This window comes from Aedes albopictus, chromosome 1 (assembly GCF_035046485.1).
Source record: "Aedes albopictus strain Foshan chromosome 1, AalbF5, whole genome shotgun sequence".
Classification (NCBI taxonomy): domain Eukaryota; kingdom Metazoa; phylum Arthropoda; class Insecta; order Diptera; family Culicidae; genus Aedes; species Aedes albopictus.
In genome coordinates, this window is record NC_085136.1 from 154059593 (window position 1) to 154066291 (window position 6699).

A 6699-nucleotide genomic window follows, 5' to 3' on the forward strand; every position below is an offset into this window, starting at 1 on the left:
CAAAAGTTTAATATGATCAATTGAAAGTGATTATTCAATCATGCTAGAATTTAAAAATACTCTGCGAAAAACTGTGTTAGAAATTATAAAAAAGGGCGTGAGGAAAGTTTTCAAAAAAGCTTGTACAAGGGTTTTGCCTAGATACTAGCTGTCCTGGTCTGGTATACATCGTACTACCTGCCTACTGTGTTTTCTGACAAACAGCTCCATAGCGAAGTGCCCCGCAAATGCATTTGTATGGGAGCCCCCCTTTCCAGAGAAGCGAGGGGCCTCATACTATGCTAAGAACCTTCTCCGTCCTAATATAGGCCAATCCATAAGGGCCAAACACATATGCAGACATTTTTAAATTCATTTCTAAGGTAAATTATATGATTTTCAAAAACTATACAAGTATGTTGAAAATTACACGGAACAGTCTACAGTTGTTGCTGGAAATGCCAATGAAAAACTGGTCATTAGTGATTCCAAGGCCATATTTTTTAGGTTTTCGTCTTGAATTTCTCCCAAAAACACTCAATATATATTTCAATATAATGTTCATCAGAATAATTGCCACATGAATTTCTCTAATATTCAGAATAATTCAGCTTGGAAGACATTTTTAAGAGATAACCAGAATTTCTTGAAGAATAACCAAAAGTTTTAAACTACTGTAGTTTTGTAGAAAGAAAAGTATCTATCAGTCCTCGACAAGCTATGTAATTTTCAATAAATCAAACATTATCTAAGTGTTTTATCGTGTTCGATACTTCATGTACACTGGTACTATTCTATTTCAATCAAAAAATTCCTTTGCACGACACGTGGAGCAACACGTCCGTACACATGTTTGAAACAACTGACAGCTGTAAATATCCACACTTGAACAGCCGATTCGATAGGTTAACCATCGACTATTACGCAACGCGTTATGCACTGCGATGCAACATCCTAGTTGCAGCGAAGTGAACGCTTAATTACGACTCCGAATCTAGTGACAAAACAAAAAACTATATTGCACTTTTATCCTAGTTTCGATCGAATCACCAAAATACCATAAAGACAGCTCATTCGCAGCCTCAGTGCTTGATCATTGAGTCACGCACACCCATATCGCCGCTATCCGTTTCGCCGCCGAAATTGTTAAGTAACACTAAATGCAACCTATGGGAAATGAGCACATTTCTCTTTCTGCTTCGAAAATCAAGCACCGCGATTATCAACAACACAACACAAACACAGTTCCTCGTGACCGCCCCTCGTGCAGCCACTCAGCCAGCCCAAAAGCCCCATCATCCGTCTCCACCGAAAGAGAAAGAGGGAAGCGCAGCAGCTTGGTAAATTTTCTTCACATTGTCCACCCGCGCACACCGCCGCCACACGCTCAAAGGCAATGTTCCGTTCCCGCCCGGCAAGCGTCTTCGCACTTGGCGCTTCTTGGCGAATTGGCTTCACACAGCTCTGCTCAGCTGGAACTACGCGTGGCTCGCCCCCAAAAGGCCCCAATGCGCGGGGTAAGCTCAGCACAACTCAACCACCACGCCGGCGCAGTCCAATGAACACACACTAACCGTCACTGTGACTTGGCGATCGCGTAGTATTTGGTTTCCTGAGCAGCGGATCGCTACTCCGCACGCGGCAACTGGTCGAACGAAAATGAAAGTGGTCTCTTGGTTTTGGTTCCGAGCCCCCTTTGGATGGATGGCTGGCTGGTTGGTAATTTGCTCACTTTGCAGAAGTCTTTTTCCCCCAGCACGAAACGAATTTCCCCCCGCCACTTAAGGCCGTTATTATGATTGAGGTTTAAGTTGACGATTCGCGAAACGACTCGTCGACTCCACGAGCCTTGCACTGACCTGTGCGAAAAAAAGTGTCCACTGACTGTACGTACCACTGAAGCACGGCGACGACTAACGCAACTCAACTGACGGCGATCAAAATCCGCGTTTCGTGACAAACCACGTACTGAACGATGGCAGGACGGGAGTACCCTACTTTATAGACTGCGTTAGATGCTTCGATAAAGCCCGTGAGCCGATGTGCGTAATCCAACCACCGAAGTACGAAGAGGTTGACAATTCTCTAATGAGCTGGTCACCTAACAGGGATGCGAAAGGGTGAATTCTAACGAAGTTTTAAACTGTAGAGAATTTGTAGATGCACTACATGCATTAACGTACGTTTCCTATCGAATTTGAAGATAGCTATTGCATTGGAGACAATAAAAGTTGCGCGACAATCTGAAGGTATCCTCTATTTTTTTTTAAATCTTTTTCCAATTCAAGACAGTATGATCAAAGTTTGACTTTATTATTTTGAAATTCAATTTTATTTAATTACTTATTAATATTTATTCTTTTAATTACTATGTGTTATCCTCCTCTGGCGAACCTCAGATGTTCTTGATGTCGGAGATTTGGCGCTAATCTCCTTGATCAAATTTCTGTTTTTGATTACGAAAGGGTTATATGTTTATCAACAGGATTTTATCATCAATATTAACTTTTTTCTAGATCAGCCGTGATATCTGTGTAATGTTTCAATTGGCGAAGAATAACACTAATTGATGGTAAGAATCTACTTCACATGTGACTCCCACCTCGTGATGTGACGCCGTAGAATAAGATTCCTTGAACGATACTTTCAAGAATTTCGTCAGAAATATCTAATAGAACTCCTCCATTAATGTTTCCTACAGCATTCTCCAAAGATTTCTTCGGTAACACTTCAGACATTCATCGAGAGGTTTCTCCAAAAATTTCTACAAGGAATGCAACAGGAATGTCCGCAAAAAATCATTTCGAGATTAAGTACTCCACATATGCATCCAGGTAATTCCTCCGCAATTTCGTCAAAAAATTCTGTAATATTTCTTCCAGAGATTTTGGTCAAAACCCGATTCCAACATTTCCTTATAGAACCCTCCAATGACTCATCCTATGATTCCAACAGAAAATTCCCTCCTCCATTTTTTTCAGAGATTTCATATTTATAGGTATACCTGCATTGATCTTTGCAATAATTTTCAAAATATGTAATGAAGTATTTATCCAAGAATTCCTTCCAAAATTTATCGATTTCGACTTCGGATTTCCACAGAAATTTATTCAAGAAGTTTCTCCAAGTATTCGTTCAGGAGTTTCTTCAAAAAATGTCTAGAAATTCCTACTACGATTATTTACTTTAACATATCAGTAGCTTCCCCAGGGATACAAAAAATCTTCCAAAGATTGATTCTGGAATTCATTCAAGGATTCAAATAGGAATTCTTACATGAAATCATCTCAGAAATCCTGAGTGAATTTCTCTTAAGAAGTAATGCTACGGAATCTTTAAACTCAAAGGACTTCTTCAGGAAAACATAAAAAAAATCATTCAGAAATTTCTCTAAGGATACTTACTGAAATTTATCCAAGTATTCCTTCAGATATACCTGAATTCTTAAAAAAATACATTTGATTACTTTAGCAATTTCTCCTTACTGGAACAAACTCTTTCAAGGAATTCCTCCGCAGTTTCTACACGGAATCCTTCAAACATTTTTCCTTTGTTTACTTCAGGAACATTCTCATGGTTTCTTCTCCAAAGATTTCATAAGCAATTTTGCCAAGTAGCTCTTTAAATATTCTTTCAGAAGATTCCTCTAAGGACCTATGCAGAAAATGAACCACTATTGGAATTGATTATAATTCACGCTATAATTTTGCAAAGAGTACAATTCCTTACTAACCTTACCGATCAGACTAAGGCCTGAGTGACCTCTGATGTACGTTGGAGGCATCTCCACTCTACTCGGTCTATAGCTGTGTGTCTCTAGTTCCGCACTCTGCGAAGAGTCCGCAAATCGTCCTCCACTTGATCGACCCACCTAGCTCACTGCGCACCACGTCTTCTTGTACCGGTCGTATGACTCTCGAGAACCATTTTAGTCGGGTTGTTATCCGACATCCTGATGAGATGACCGTAGCCTCCAGATTTTCGCGGTGTGTTTGGTGTCCCTGATACTAGAACTACGCATATCACTCGATCCATCGTCGCCTTGATCAATCGTATCAGTTAATCCGGGAATCCGTTTTCGTGCATAATCTGCCAAAGTTGGGCTTGATGGAATGTATCATACGCCGATTTAAAATGAATGAACAAGTGATGTGTGGGCACGCTGTATTCGCGGCATTTCTGCAACACTAAGTGGATTGCGAACATCTGATCCGTTGTAGCGCATTCATCCATGAATCCAGACTGATATTGCCCCACGAACTCTCTTGCAATCGGTGATAGGCGGCGGCATAAAATTTTATTGATAGTATCTTGTAGGCAGCGTTCAGTAGTGTGATCGCGCGATAGTTCCCGCAACCCAACTTGTAGCCCTTTTTTGTAGTGGGACACACGATACCTTCCATCCATTCCTCCGGTAATACTTCCTCTTTCCAAATCTTGGTAATGGTCCATTGTACTGCTCTCACCAGTGCTTCTCCATCGTATTTTAGAAGCTCGCTTGGTAATTGATCTGCTCCAGCGGCTTTGTTGTTTTTCAACCGGCCAACCTCCTCCTCAATCTATTGGAGGTCAAGGGCCGGAAGTCTTTCATCCTGTGCACATACTCCTAGATCTGTTACCACGCCACCTTCGGTACGTGCAACGTCACCATTGAGGTGCTCATCGTAATGCTGCCGCCACCTGTCGACCAACTCACGCTCGCTCGTGAGAATATTCCCGTGATTATCTCGGCACATGTCGGTTTGTGGCACAAAGCCTCTGCGCGAGCGGTTCAGCTTCTCGTAGAACTTTCGTGTGTCTTTAGCGCGGTACAGTTCTTCCATCGCTTCGCGATCTCGTTCTTCCTGCTGGCACTTCTTCATCCGGAAGACTGAGTTCTGCCTGTTCCGCTCCTGTCTGTAACGTGCCTCATTCGCTCTCGTACGGTGTTGCCGCATTCTCGCCCATGCTGCATTCTTCTCGTTTTTCAACTGTTCACATTCGCCGTCGTACCAGTCGTTTCTGTGATTCGGAGTCGCAAAGCCTAGTGCTGTAGCCGAGGTACTACCTTTGGCGGATCGGATGTCCCTCCAACCATGTTCAAGTGTAGCTGCGCCAAGCTGCTCTTCCGTTGGTAGGGCCAGGCTTCTCCGCACTGAGTGCATGAAAATTCTGCTCTTTGGATTTACACCATCAAGTACATCATAAATTAAAAATCTGTTCAACTTATCAGATAGAAGGATGTTGAAATATTCTAAATGTCATTTCGAACTGTCAAAAAACCGCACCGCAGCGCCGCACGGGCCGTTCAAAGTGAAATTCACTGAAGTGTTTTCACCCGGGTGAAAATCTCTTTGCGCGCTCCGTGTGGCTCTGCGGTACGGTTTTTTGACAGTTCGAAGTGACATTTAGAATATTTAAACATCCTTCTATCTGATAAGATGGAAAGATTTCTAATTTATGATGTGCTTGATGGTGTAAATCCAAATTGCAGAATTTTCATGCGGACAAGCCTGGGTAGGGCCACTGCTAACTGCTGCGCGTAGTCTTGAGCCACTTCTACGTTACGAAGTTGCTCGATGTTGAGCCGCGGCGTTCGACTTCGACGCGTGGTGATAACTGTCGAAAGTTTTGAGCGCGTGCATACAGCGACTAAGTAGTGATCCAAATCTATATTCGCACTGCGGTATGTGCGGACATTGGTTATATCCGAGAAGAATTTACCGTCGATTAGAACGTGGTCGATTTGGTTTTCTGTTTGTTGGTCGGGTGATCTCCAGGTGGCTTTGTGGATGTCTTTGCGGGGGAAGAAGGTGCTTCGGACTACCATACTACGGGAGGCTGCAAAGTTTACACATCGCTGGCTGTTATCATTCGATACGGCGTGCAGGCTGTTTCGCCCGATTACCGGTCTGTTCATTTCCTCCCTTCCTACCTGCGCGTTCATGTCGCCGACAACGATTTTCACGTCACGCGGCGAGCAGCCATCGTATGTTTGCTCTAACTGCGCGTAGAACGCTTCTGTCTCGTCATCGGGTCTCCCTTCGTGTGGGCAGTGGATGTTGATGATGCTGTAGTTGAAGAAACGGCCCTTAACTCTCAGCATGCACATCCTTGCGTTGATCGGCTGCCACCCGATCACACGTTGTCGCATCTTGCCCAACACTATAAATCCTGTTCCCAGTTCATTGGTAGTGTCCAGTATACGCAGAATATGGCACCGCAAGCGAAAAATAGGCAACAAAGAAGGCACGGCAACAACGCTTTGTTTTTTCGTTAGCAGATAATGACAAAATCGCTCCCGAGTTTGTTCACAACAAAAACGGTAGGAATATTTGTCTCGTTCTATTCACATCGTGATTTTCGCATTGTTTTACAACTGAAACTCGACTCTGAGGATGGCAAGAGTCTTAATTCGTCCAAATGCTCATGAATTTGATGATGTGGGTCGAAAATTTCAGCAGAAAATCCGAAATATCGGCACACGCACGGCAAGCGATATTTGTTTTATTGCTCTCATCGCTTGACATGCGTTTGTTGCGGAGCGCCTTTGTTACCGACATGCACTGCTTAGGACAAAGCGTTTGTTTTTCAGCGTGATCCGTTTTTCGTACCCTGGTAGTGTCACAGCTTTGGTAGAAGATAGCCGCTCGATGCCCGCTTTTACACACTTTCTGTCCAGTCCAACAAACTTCCTGCAACGCCACGATGTCGAAGTTGCGGGGATGCAGTTCGTCGTAG

At 43.3% G+C, this 6699-nt stretch overlaps 1 protein-coding gene across 5 annotated transcripts in view; it reads right to left on the reverse strand.

Annotated features, from left to right (window-relative positions):
- LOC109424678 (uncharacterized) overlaps positions 1 to 1998 on the reverse strand; it is a 190732-nt gene extending 188734 nt beyond the window's left edge. Inside the window, exon 1 of one of the 5 annotated variants that reach the window (XR_009996225.1) lies at positions 1874 to 1998. The gene's annotated coding sequence lies outside the window, so the exon portion shown is untranslated. Of the gene's footprint in view, positions 1 to 1553; positions 1801 to 1838 lie in introns of those variants that run through there. The other 4 variants (XR_009996226.1, XR_009996227.1, XR_009996224.1 and 1 more) reach the window with 4 other exon arrangements.
- Positions 1999 to 6699: the final 4701 nt, after the last annotated feature.